The sequence below is a fragment of the Furipterus horrens genome, unplaced genomic scaffold, assembly GCF_987537825.1.
Source record: "Furipterus horrens unplaced genomic scaffold, mFurHor1.1.pri manual_scaffold_17, whole genome shotgun sequence".
Classification (NCBI taxonomy): Eukaryota; Metazoa; Chordata; class Mammalia; order Chiroptera; family Furipteridae; genus Furipterus; species Furipterus horrens.
In genome coordinates, this window is record NW_028327187.1 from 115,923,441 (window position 1) to 115,936,991 (window position 13,551).

A 13,551-nucleotide genomic window follows, 5' to 3' on the forward strand; every position below is an offset into this window, starting at 1 on the left:
CAAGAGCGACCCGGGCGAATACTTTGCCGACGACGCTGAGGAGAGAGATGCCCCAGTAGTTGTTGCAGTCGCTGCGGTCTCCTTTGTTCTTGTACATGGTGATAATGTTGTCGTCTCTCATATCCTGGGGGATATAACCCTCCTTCCAGCAGAGACAGAGTAGATGGTGGAGCGGCTGTAGCAGGACTGGTTTCCCGCTACATATATACAATGGAATATTACTTGGCCATAAAAAAGAATGAAATCTTAACTATCTACAATTGCATGGATGGACCCAGAGGGTATCATGCTCAGTGAAATAAGTCAGACAGAGAAAGGTTAATATCATATAATTTCACTTATATGCATAATCTAAAGGACAAAATAAATGAACAAACAATACAGAAAGAGACTCATAGATACAGAGAATAGACTGATGGTTTCCAGATGGGAGGGGAGTTGGGAGACTGGGTGAAGAAGGTGAAGGGATTAAGAAGTACAAGTTGGTAATTACAGAATAGTCAGGGGATGTAAAGTACAGCAAAGAAAATATAGTCAATAATATTGTAATAACTACATATGGTGTCAGATGGGTGATAGAGTTATTGGGGACATTATTTCATATATTATATAATTGCCTAAGCACTGTGCTGTACATCTGAAATGAATGCAATATTGAACATAAACTGTTATTAAAAATTAAAAATTTTTAAATAAGAAAATTAAAACATACAAAAAGAAAAGGACCCAATATTATACCATTAAGAATGTCAGGTACTAGAATCCATAGATACAGGCTATAAATTAGCTATACCCACTCAAACCTTGAGATCCTCTCCTCCTTTCCTTTATCTTTCAAGGTCTCTTATCCCCTGAGTGAACATCGGTTACTTCTTCACCTGCCAGTTGAGTTCTCCAGGAAGCAGGCACTGAGATGCAATTAGGAATGCAAAAGGTATGTTGGAAAATAACCCCTGAGGAAGGAGGATTGGGCAGAGGAAGCTGCCCAACCTTGATGTTGACCTGACAATCTCTCCATCAACCCAAGAGAGAGTTCCAGAGTCAAGATTGCCCCTGGAAGAGTCCTGCATTTGGGAAAACTAGGGCCTTTGTAGCATTGCCTTGTTCAGTCCTTGACCAGGGACTGCCCTGTGAAGAGCATGATCTTGGCTCTAAAACTGAGGCAGTAGACCAAACACACTCCTTACAATGCAACATCAAGCTTTTTCTTGAAGGTTGAAAGAGGATCTGAGTGGCACACCTCCATGTCTGTCATAGCCAGTCGCCTCTCCTTTGGGAAAGAGCTTCAACTCTATGTAATTCTAGCATGGCAAGGAGTCAAGATCCTTTGCTTTCCTGATCACAGGGATGAGCACATGCCCCAAGGAGGGGCCATCAGAACCCATTTTGAGCATTATGCCTAAGGTGGTGACGGTCTCTTTCTCTGCAGTGATGAACTCTAAGGACCATATAAGCTTGTTGCTTCTTGAGGGCATCTTATCACCATAGGAATAAGCCTGTCTGAGGATCGGGCAGGTGCAAACACAGTCAGGAGATGGAGCAAGAGAAAGGGAGACAGGGATACGCTGGTGGTGAGACTACTTTATGAGCCACTTGGAATCCTCTTGGCCTCTGCTCTCACTCCATGCACTGTGACTGAGATCAGCTTTGTACAGGCTTTGACCAGCCTCATGCAGAGGCAGCCTGACAATGTTTGCCACCCTAGGACTTCTCTGAGCCTGCAGTGAGTTCACTTTCTACCCTGAGGCTTCTTTCTGTGGGACACCTATGGAACCTGCCTGGCACTCACGTGTGCAACCCATAAATGTGGGAGGAGTCAATATCCATGGGTCATACTTGATGAATGGGGGGCAGAGCTGATGAACCAATGCTTCCCTTTTTGTCTCTGGGAAGGACAGTCCTGAGGTGCACATGCTCCTGTTTCCCATCGTGCCAGGTAGCTCATTTGTGCATCTTTCACTTAGTTCTACTCCAGTCCCTTTTCGATGCTGTGCCAAATAAACTACCAGCACACAAGCCTTTTCCTCGGGTTCTCTTACAAAGGAACCCAGTCTGTGACAGATAACATTATTTGAACATCTGGATCCAGCTGTTTCTCACGCTACTCCTTTGGACTCCCTAGTTTCTTGAGCCAATAAAGTTACAAAGTTCTCTTTTTTGCTGCTGCTGCTGCTGCTGCTGCTGCTGCTGCTATTGTGTGTATGTTTAAGCTACTTTTAGTTGAGTCTTTGTGAATTACAGCTAAAAAGGAATTGACCCCCACAACCTCATTTTCTTCTTTTGAGTCATTCATTCCCCCCCGCATCATGTCACCACCACTTCCATCCTCCCAACCCTCCCTACCTCTCAGTCAGCTCCAGTAAAATGAAGCATCATCGATGACTCCTCCCCACCTATTTCCTCCCACATACAACCAGATGCCAAACCTTACAGCCTATCGGAACTTTTAATCTAAAATGTGTCTTTAAAACGGCACATTAAAGTTGAAGTTCCTTGGGGAACTCCAGCTATATCTGAATAGGAAGTTAGAGAAGCCTATCTGGATTTCCAGAGATAAGTCAAAGCCAGGATGTGGGAGAGACGGTCAAAACTGAGAGCCTGGATGAACTTGCACAGATGAAAAGGCCAAGGCTGGAGCCCTGCGAGCCCCATATTTATGGATTGGAAGAGCACATTGTTTATTGCTGCGTATCACACAGGCCCAGAAGAACTGTCAGAAGCAAAATTTTGGGTGCTTCATAAAGTAAAGAAGAACCCAGGGGTCACAGAAGCCTCACTGTGTGCCCCTTTCCCCATATCCAAACTCATCTGTCTGGGCATCAGCAAGGATCTGGATGACAGATGTGGCAGCGAGCCCTTTTAGCATCTTCAGCTGTGTCTCTGAGTATCAAGTCTCCTGCTAAGATAGTTTCCTTGCCATTGCCAAGCAGATCATTAAGACTGTTGACTGAAGCAGAGGCACGGCTTTAGAGGTCTGAACCCCAATTCTGTCCTCTTACCTAGTCTAAAGTATCTCATTTGTTATCTTTCATTTCTCGTTTTCCATTCAAACCCTCTCAAGTTGCTGGTGGTTGTTGATCACTTCCGTGGGAGAGCAGCAGGCCTGAAATTCACTTCGTTATGAATCTGTGTACAATGAAAGACTCAGGAATGGTCTCCAGGCTTTGCAATCATACTCAAACTGCACTAGGAGGGATTTAAACGGGGACAGGGGGAGAACTGACAGTCCGCAAACCTTATCCGCCTCGGCTTAAAGAGGACTGGGAAGCACACATCGGAAGAAGGACACAGTATGAGATTAGATGAACAAAATGGGACATGACTGCTGATTTTTGAGGAGACGTTTTAATGAAGTTTCTAAGCGAAAGACCAGTTGCTAACAGCGGTCAGCACTGTGATAGCAGACAGTCTTCTGGGGCTTTAGCTAAGAAGAGATTTTGTCTTAACCAGCATGTCATTGCAAATGTCATCGACACGCGCAGCACACAGTTTATGACATTTGAAACTTCAGGCGTTGGTCCTCTCTGCTCTTTTAGTCTTTCCAAATCCTACTGCTTCTAATATTTGCCTTTGAGGATTATATAGGAAAAGACAGGATAAATTCATTGGCCACCATTTCTAAAACATTACTTTGTCAAAATTAAACTATATATCACAAGAATAAATACAATCTGAGCCCCAGTACTTGCATTTTTGCAGGATATGTACATACTCCAATAAGATGGTCAGGGATGTATGAGGAGCTAAGTAAAAAAGGCAAAAGGCAAGAACATTCCATTCGCCTCCTTGGCCCGGACACTCAGTTGCCATGAGAAGCTTTGCAGTACCCATTTTCCTGAGCCTTGATGCACTGTCTATAAAATCTGTGGGCTAGCGTAGCATGAGGTTATCGGTTACTGCTTTCAACCTCATGATTTTCAAGTAAGGAGTACAGTTTGTCAAGCTGTCAATTGAGTGTCTGTCATAAGGTCAAACCAGAGAATGGCAAACTAGGGCCCCCAGGCCAAATCTAAGTCACCACCTATGTTTGTGTGGCCCACACAGAAAGCTGGCACTATGATCCACGGAATCAGCCAAGGCAACCCCCTCTCATCCTATTTCCTCCTTTGCTCCCAGAAGTGGCTGCCACTCAGGGTCCATGTTGATTGCCAGCTACATACTGGGGCCTCTGCTGTTGGCAACTGCTGGGCAGTGAGCATCTCGGGACCCTCCAGCCAGCTTCTCCTGTTGGGATGGTTTGGCTCTTCAGGAGGAGGCAAGAGTGTGTTGGGACCTGGGGGCCACTGAGGCGGAGAGTGAAACTGATCCAGACAGTGTGCCTCCCCCATCAACCCGCCACAGCACCCCTGTTCTGCGCTGCACCAAGCTCCAACCCTGCGGCTGGTCACTCTTCCTCTGGGAAGTCCCCAGCTGGTGGCACTAGGCACAAACTTGCCCACTACCCAAGACCAGCCACTTCTGTAAATGGGACAGAGTGTGGCAGGACCTCTCTCTTGTTACATCAGAACCTATACAATATGCTGTTTTCCCTCTTGGTTTTCAAAGTCAGAAATATTTACTACCTAGCCCTATGTTGGAAAATCATAAAGTCTTAATATGCATTCAAAGGAGAGACATAAAAAAAAAAAAAACAAAGGAGAGACATAGTTATGTGTTATACATATAACACAGTACACACACCCTTCGGAAAGCTGCATTAATTCTTTACCTTTTGTGTCATTTTCCCACCAGCCTTGGTTATACTGGGTACTTGAATGCCACCTACTGGGCACAGATGGCCTCCACTCATTGGACATGATCATTCATACTCTAGAACAGAGCATTGACAGCTGGCATCTGCTTGCATTTCTTGTGCTGGGTCGCAATGCATGTGACAGCTGGCCGAAGACCTTGAAACAAACGAAAAGGTGTTCTCTGCCACAATCGCCATGTGTCAGTCATGGCCAAGCAGGAACAAGTTGCAAACAGTGTCCTGGGATTTGCCCACCAACCCAGAGTCCCCCTGTGAGAGTTTTAAGCTGGTGAGCTTCAGCCGTCCTGGATGTCACTTCTCTAAAGTTTACCATGCTCTTTATATCTCTAGCTATACTTTTATTCACCTATAGACCGGACTATTAGATGCACCTCTTGGATACTTTCCTGCTAAGTAAACAGAATCACTTTCTTATATTTAAAAGAAAGAATCTATTAACCAAATCCAGAAATACTGAAATTTAATCTCATTTCTATGCTCTCTCAACAGTGAACACTAAAAGAAATTTCCAGTCAGTGGGCCATTTTCTCCTTTTGATGTGACATGTTCAGCAAACTCATGGGCACAGACTTCCTGAGCTGCTAGTCTCTGCGGGTTCAGTTTGATCAAAGATGCACCAGGGTTTGGAGAGTCTTCAGACTCAACCTTGACATTCTGTCTTTGGAAGTTCAAGATCTCTCAGCGGAGCAGCGCTTCTTGAAACAGGGGTACATGTCTTCCCCACAGCCCATGGTTTTAAGGTACTTTGCATATCTATGACAAGGTGGTAGCTACATAATAGCTGTGCTGCTGTCCTGGGGCAAAAGGTGTACTGACTTTCAGGATTTAAAAAGAAGGGCGGCAGCCTTGAAAGAAAGCATGAGAAAGGTGCCATGATGCAGAAGCATGCTGTAGCAGCCCTGTGGGAAGCGACAAGCAGCTGTGCAGTTTGTAGTCAGGACCTGGCCATGCGGCCTGGGCGAGTAGGAAAGCTGGCCCGCTGCTGCTGTGATCGTGTCCGCTCCAGCTGACTCTGAAGCCACCAAGGACCCTGCCTTATAGATCAGGACTCTATCTGGACTCTTGGAACTCAGGACACATGGAGAGGACACTCTCTTAGGACTCATGTTTTTCCTGGTCTTCACCATGATCCAGTGGAACACGGCACATGCTTTCCTGGACTATTATATGGAGGCTGAAGACAACATACCCCAGATCCTGAAGGAGAGAGCTGGCAGATAAGGGAGGGGGAACTATTGGGCTTGGTTTTGGTTTATAGCCTGCTGGGGAGCAAGGGAAGTGCTGGGTGTCGTGGGAGAACAGGGCTCTGAGCAGGAGTGCTCCAGCCACCCCCCAAGGTTGGAGTATTGTAAATAAAGACCTGTTTTCCTCAGCGCTAACTGTTGGGTCTTACACCAAGGTGCCATGTGAGTGAGCCCCGCTTTTCTCTGTAACGTTCTCAAGCAGGGAAACACCAACCCAATTACCGCTTTCTTTTGGCTTGTGACATTTGCACAATGGTGGATTGGTCTCTTGTGAGAAAACACTCCACGTCTCCAGAAAAGTCTGCCAAAATTAGTTACTTGGTTTATTCTAAAAAAAAATCACAACTAAAGAACAGGTTTTCAGCACTTATCCATTCTGCAAAAATATGTAATGATTACCATCAATATACAAAATACTGGAACTGACACTGAAGAAAGACTGTGGAGACATAGTTCCTTGATCTCGAGAAACTCATAGATTTGACCAACCAATCCCAGTTTTCCCCTTCACAATTCTCACTCAAGGAATCAATACTCTATATTAGCTCTGATCTGAAGAAGTAAACTAGAACCACAAGTTATCACATCTGCATCCAGAGACTATGCTTTGGAACTTAAAATTAAGCTATTACGTAAAGCAATGCCTGCTCTCATGAACTCTTAAGAGTCAAACCTGAATGTCAAAGTGCAGACCTGAAGCCAGCATGAGCTGGCATGGTCCCACCCGTCTTGGAAACAGCATGTGCTTGGCAGTTACAGTCTTGAGGCCTGGTGATTGCACAAACATGCTCGGCTCAGCGGCATTGATTTCCCCCACAACAGCCCTTGCTCGGAGTCTGCAATCCCTGTTTATCCTTTCCCACGTCAGTCTGCGGGAGGCCCCCTCTCTGCTTTTCTTCTCCCCTTGGCAGCTGGTGCTGTGTATGTTTGCTTGAAACAAACATTCTTTCCCAGGGCATGCATGTCTGTCCCCTCGCTCTCAGCGACCAGCGTACGGCCTTGAATTATGTATGTCTTGGTGTGGTTTTCGCATTGGGAATGGTGAGGCTTTGGAGGGGAGGTTCTGAAAGGGACTGAGGACAAGGCTGGATTCTTTCACCCTCATGCCACACAGAGGTGTCCCCTCCCCTTGACGAGCCTTGACTGATGATGCCTCTCTGTATTCCATCTTGGGGACAATTTGGAGCTCACATTACAATATGACTTCTGGGGCCTTTGAAGTTCCAGCTGCAGGGGTAAAAGCACTGTAGTGATTAGGGGCCCGGCCCTCCCTGGAAAGGGGATGGCTGCACAGTTGAATACAAAATGCAATTAAAAGGAGCACCTGGGCTGAAATTGAAGCAAAAAAATGGGACTTTGGCTCCAAGCAGAAGAGGGCTCATTTAATCACACAAGAATGTTCATCTATAAAAAGTGCTTGGTTCAGAAACCCCCAAAATTTTACAAACCAAAAAATGAAACAAAACCAAAAAGCCCCTCCAACTTGCCAGCTCAGCAAAGGGATGTATGAATTCTTTTTATTTTTAAACACTTTATTTATTTTTAGAGAGAGAGGGGAAGGGAGGAAGAAAGGGAGGGAGAAAAACATCAATGTGTGGTTGCCTCTCACACACCCCCAACTGGGGACCTGCCCGCAACCCAGGTGTGTGCCCTGACTGGGAATCGAACTGGTGACCCTTTGGTTCATAGGCCTGCACTCAATCCACTGAGCGACACCAGCCAGGGTGGGATGCGTGAATTCTTGCTAACAACTCCTGGGTAGCCACAGTCCAAGTACGTTAGCAGAGTCTCCCCTCAGACACTAGGGAGACCTTGACTTCTTCTTGCTTCCCTGGTGTCTTCATACTCCACCACACAGCCTTGGATTCTAACTTTTTCCAGCCTTAGTGACACTCATTCTACCTCTCTACACTCAGAGCTAGTTTTCCAGAGGCAAGCCTGTCCCAGGTGCGTGTTCTCAAACTTGAGCTGCGTCCCAATCAACTGTTTAAACTCCGGTCCCTGGGCTCTGTCTCCGGACTTTCTGGTTCACTAGGTCCAGGGCAAAGCAGAAAACATGCATGTCTAACAAACTGCCCGCAGAGCCTGCTGCTGCCGGGCCAGGGACACTTTGAGAACCACTGGGTTAGGCCAACCCGTTTGACTAAGAGACTAATCTGAGCAAAGGTGACTTTTCATGTTGTAGGAAAAAGATTCTGGACTTAAAGGCACCAGGAATAGCCAAGCTTCAGCTCTAAACAGACTACCACCTGGCTATATTGGCTGGGGTGAGTCCCTGGAGCCAGGAGTTCTCAAACCTGACCACGCTTTAGGCCTTGATAAAGGTAATCCCAGGCGCTACCCAAGAGCAATGGAATCAGAGTGCCGGGGCATGGCCTCATGACCCCGGGGCGCCAGGGCGCTGTAAAAACTCCATAGCTGACTCTGCTATGCTTAAACCTCCAGAGCCTCAGCTCCTTCCCCTGAACTACAGGTATCATCATTTTCACTTCACAGGACCATTGAGAGGAATGAACATAAATAAATATGAAGACCCCTTTGAAAATGACAAAGTGTGAGTCAAAGGTTAGGTGTTGGTTTTCCCTCGCGAAAAACATTTAAGTTTAACAGAGGTCACTGATACCACTGTTCATGTCAAAGTCAGGACAAAGATTTCTGGCACAGGTGAAGCTATGGGAACACTTGGAAGTAGAAAAACATTGGAACACCTTCATCATAGTCCACCAACGCGCACATCTTTTCTTGCTTCTGCTTTAAAAGCTCTTCATGTTTTCCATCCACTCTAAGAAGGAAGGTTATAGTGCCCCTGATGGCTATCCAGTGCTTTGGCGCCCCTAAACTACTCTAAGCCAGGAGTCGGCAACCTTTTCCTGTAAAGAGCCAGCTAGGTTTGCAGGCTACGCAGCCTCTATTGCAACTACTGAACTCTGCCACTGTAGCTCAGAACCAGCCACAGACCATTTGGCAACATGTGCAAACGAAAATTTATTCACAAAGATGGGTGGCAGGCTGGGTTTGGCCCACGTGCTGCAATTTGCCAACCATGACTCCAAACTTTCAATAAAGACACAAAAATATTCAAGAGTGGACTCAAGAAAGCAGCTGGGATCTTTCTAATGAGAGTCAACAAGCAAAAATCACCGAAGAAGGGGGACAGGGCAGACCACACCACATAGCCAGTTGAATGGAGCGGGGGAACAGGGTGGGCATCCACTTCAAAATCCCCAGTCGGTGTTGGGATGTGTGCCCACGTAAGATGACCACGCTCTTTCCAGGAGTACTGTGAGGTTCTCAGAAAGAGGCAAATGTCCCCTTTCCCATGAATTGTTGCTTTCTGCTTGAAGGTGGGGGACAATCTTCCCCGGCCACCCAGACACACTAAAGCCTCTCCCCAGCCCTCAGGCTCCCCACCCTGTCTTTGCCTACCACCAAGGACTTTCACCCAGCTTTGTGAAAAACTCACCAAAACTCCAGGACCCTCACACTCCTGGCCCCATAGCAGGGCTTCCCAAGGGCTGGCCTTTGGAACTCCAGTCCCATGAAATGAGACTTACCTATTCAGTTAGCCACAGAATCCACTCTTCCTTGGGCACCTAGCAGTATCCTGCAGAAACACTGCCTCCTGGAAACACTTCGGGAAGTGCATCCTCACCTGGTGCAGACCTACTGGTTCTCCCCGCTTTGGAATAACTAGCTGAGACTCCTGCCCCATGGAACAACTGGGCACTGGGCAACATCCTGGAGAAAATGCCTTGGTGATCCTATACACCACCCGCAGCCATTCTTGGAAAGACTATAGTCTTTCTGGGGACAGGCTGAATTTGAGAAACGCCCAGAAAGGAAACCTGTTGATCAAAAGGAAGCTAGCGCCAATTTCCGCTTGGGTTGGTGTCCGCTGGAAACAGGTGGAAGCCCTAACAGTGGGTGTGAGTGTGTGAAAGGAACATGGAGCCGCGCAGAAGCAGAAGTGTTCTACCACCAGCAAGTGTCCTCTGGACGCAAGCTGTCAGGAAGTCTGCAGGATGAGAATATATGTATGTGCTTTCAACTGCTCTGACAGAATCTGTTGGGATTCAGGATGGCTGTTTAATCTTTGACATATGTGTGCCACAACTAACGCTGGAATTACATAGAAATTGCTCCCTTCGTTCTGTGAGCCAAACCCCAAGTTTTGGGGCTTGGAAATCCCCACAAGGTGCTCTTTGCTATTGCTCATTCGAAAAGGGGGAGGGGGAAGCATTTCTTTAATGAAATGCAATTGTTAAGAAACTGCCAAAAATAGATGCTCCCTATCTGCCTTCACAGATGGTAGCTTCTTTATAGCCAGTTAACTACCGATGATCTGGGTAAGAGCTAGAGCAACAGGCACGCCAGGTTCCCCTGTGCTCGGCCAGCCTGCGTTGTCCCGGGAGGACACAGAAGTCCCTGGTCCTGTCTCAACTCATGACATCTCAGAAAAAAGCCCGCCCAACCCCGACATTTCTGTGCAAGGCCATTCTGGTTTGCTCTAGCTAAGCTCCCCAAATTAAACATGATGGGTTGTCACCTTTCAGACAAATCCCGTTTGTTTATTCTCCCCCTCTGGTTTTTAACTACATCGTGTTGAATGGAACTATCCAAGGCCCACAAAAGGCTGGTCTTTCATGAGTTTTACTAATGAGACTTATTTTTACATTAACACCATTCCGGTGAGATTTTTCTTTCCAGAAGTGTCATGGGTATTGGGTTTTACATTGTCTGCAAATAAGCAAGTTACACACGGTCTTGTGTTTCATGAACTCTTGCTCCAAACTTTAAGCTAATCAAGAGTTCAATATTTACATGTATTTGTGCTTTTCTGCCCTCCAAGCCATTATAAAGCTATAGAGAAATGGAATTTCCTACCAAGTGGTTTCTTTTCTAATGATTTCCCATTAACTTGGAGTCAGAGAGAAATTTTTTTGACATCCCTTAAGTGATCTGAGGTTTAGCTCGGTTTGTTTCATTTTGGTTTTTGAAAAAAGATGACCTCAGGAAGAGTTGAAAACAAAGGCAATTGGTTAGCCCAATCTGTGTTTACTTGTAGGGGTATTATAATTAAATTAAAGTGTAATATGTCCTTTAAGAACATAAAACTAATTAATTTCCAATTAAATTTACTGGGAAGGCTTCATAACAGGAAAAGATGACAATATCTACCATTTGTGTGATCTATTCCAAGCCAAGTACTTTACAATAATTAAATCACTTAATTCTCACAGCCGTGTCTCTGGTTAAGAACAGCAGTTGACTCTGCAGAGATGCAGAAACCCAGGCTCAAAGAGGTTCGATCCCTTTGACAACGTCACACAGCTAAGAGGCAATGGAGCTGGAATTCGAGTGCAGTCGTCTAAGTCAGTGTAACTCCCTGAAAACGCAACACAGTATTGAAAGTTGGTTCTGTTTGCTCTTAGGATACCATTAGACCACAGCAGTTTCCAGGCCTGGTTTTAATACCACTGATAATGTCAATGGCTTGATTTGTGTCTCCAACCCCAATGATTCCCCCGAACTCTGCACTCAAGGGTCCCCAACTAATATCTCCAATGTAGCGCTTCCAAAATGGAGCTGCTCACCTTGTGTAGCCCATCTTGGTAGATGGGAAATTAGTTTTACCATTTTATATCCACTCTACCAGCAAATCTGTTGGCTCTATCTTGGAAATATACCTGGAATTCAAGAACCCTGGGGAAAGCCTCCATCATAACTCATTTATTGGTAATAGCTACCTAGCTTCTAGTCTTGTTATACGACAGCCAGAATGCTTCATGCACAATGCAAATCAAATGTCATTCCTCTGAATCCCATGTCTTTACCTGTCCCTACAACACCCTGAAGCATCTACTTGTGTCTGCCCTTCCCCGCAAAGCAAAACAAAACCAACTTCAAATATCCTACTCCCTTCCCAAGGAGCACATGTCCTGTAACCACTCGCCCTTAGCAGGTCCCCAGAGGCTAGGCCTGTTTCCACCTCAGGACATTTGCACTTGCTGTTGAGGATGATCTTCCAGTTTGTCCCTGGGACTGGCTCCCTCCCCTAATCAGAGGGGACTCCTGTCTCTGCCTCTTCTAGGTCAAACATATGTGGGCATTCTTTGTGCTATTTTATTTTTCAAATTTTCTGTGAAGTTGAATTTTTTAAATTAGAAAAACTGGTGGGAAAGAACGTCATTCAAATCCTATGGTTCCAAAAGTAACAAATAAAAATTTTCTGTTGAAAGGATGAATGAATGAATGTTAGACCACTACCCAAGCTGTGCTCCCAGGCTCCGTACACAGAGCAGACACACAGATGGCCTAGGCCACCATCCACCAGGCTAAGAACAATGGATTTTAAAGCTGGCCAAACGAATGTCACAATCTTGCATGACAATCCTAAGCCCAGATTTCTAACTTGGCCAGATACTTCAGCGGTCACCAGAATCAGGTAAAAATGCTGTGAAATCAATATCTCTTCCATTTACATCATGCTTCTTGAGGAGTCTGTGCTTGTTGTATTTTAAAAAATAGAGTTCAAATATTTAATTTTTAATAAGGTGTCAACGTTTACACAGAGTGTTATAATAAAAAAAAATTGCTTTGTGGTTGTTCCAACACCAAATGCAAATAGGTCTTGTAAAAGTCGCATGTAGGCTCGTTCCCAGCATGCCGAGGCCGGTGAGAAGCTTGTTAAGACCACACCGGTGAAAATGGAGTCTGCTTCATGCTCCAAGTTAGGTGCACAGGCTCTTCCCTCCTGTAAATCATGGCAGAGGTTGGAAACAGCGTCCGATAAAGCACTGCCTGGTGAGACTACAGTGGAGGTGTGCTCTGACAGTTATGTAATTCACTTCTCCAACTCAACTTCCTTCTCTCTTCCAGCTCAACACCTGATAATGAACACTGAGCAGCATTTGCATGTGTTGATCATTTAGAGTAACCAGCTGTCACCTAAGTGAAACAAACTGCTTCGAGTTTTTCCATTTCTGTGACTTATTAGAGCCAAACATGTATCTACTGACTTGTCTTCTCCTTTGTGAGGTCTTTGAGAAGGACTAAATGGAGAAATTTGAGATTGCCTGGTTTTATGTAATAGCAAATACTGAATGCTGATTTGATTCTAGCACGTTCGCTTTCTCTAAAAGACACACACACACACACACACACACAAACACACACACACACACACACACACACACCCCTGCATTCCCAAGGGAGTGTCTGACTTCTATGACACAGTTCCGTCCTAACAGAGAGAGCAACAGATAGGTAGGTTGTGCCTGCTTTGAGAACTCTTTTTCCATTGTGTATTTATGTCTGTTTACATTTTTTTAAAAAAACTGATTCAGAAAGAATCCAGTAAGTTCTGCAAATGTCTAAAGCCTTTGGTTCTGGAAAAAAGAAACAAAAAGAGACTTCTGAAAAATGTTTATTTCATCTCCACATCCCAGTTCTACTCCTCTTGCTCATCAGATCAGCAGGTTAAGTGATGACATGCTACAGATGGATACAGTAAATCCTTTCTGAATCCCTACCCACTCATGCTTTTTAACAAAG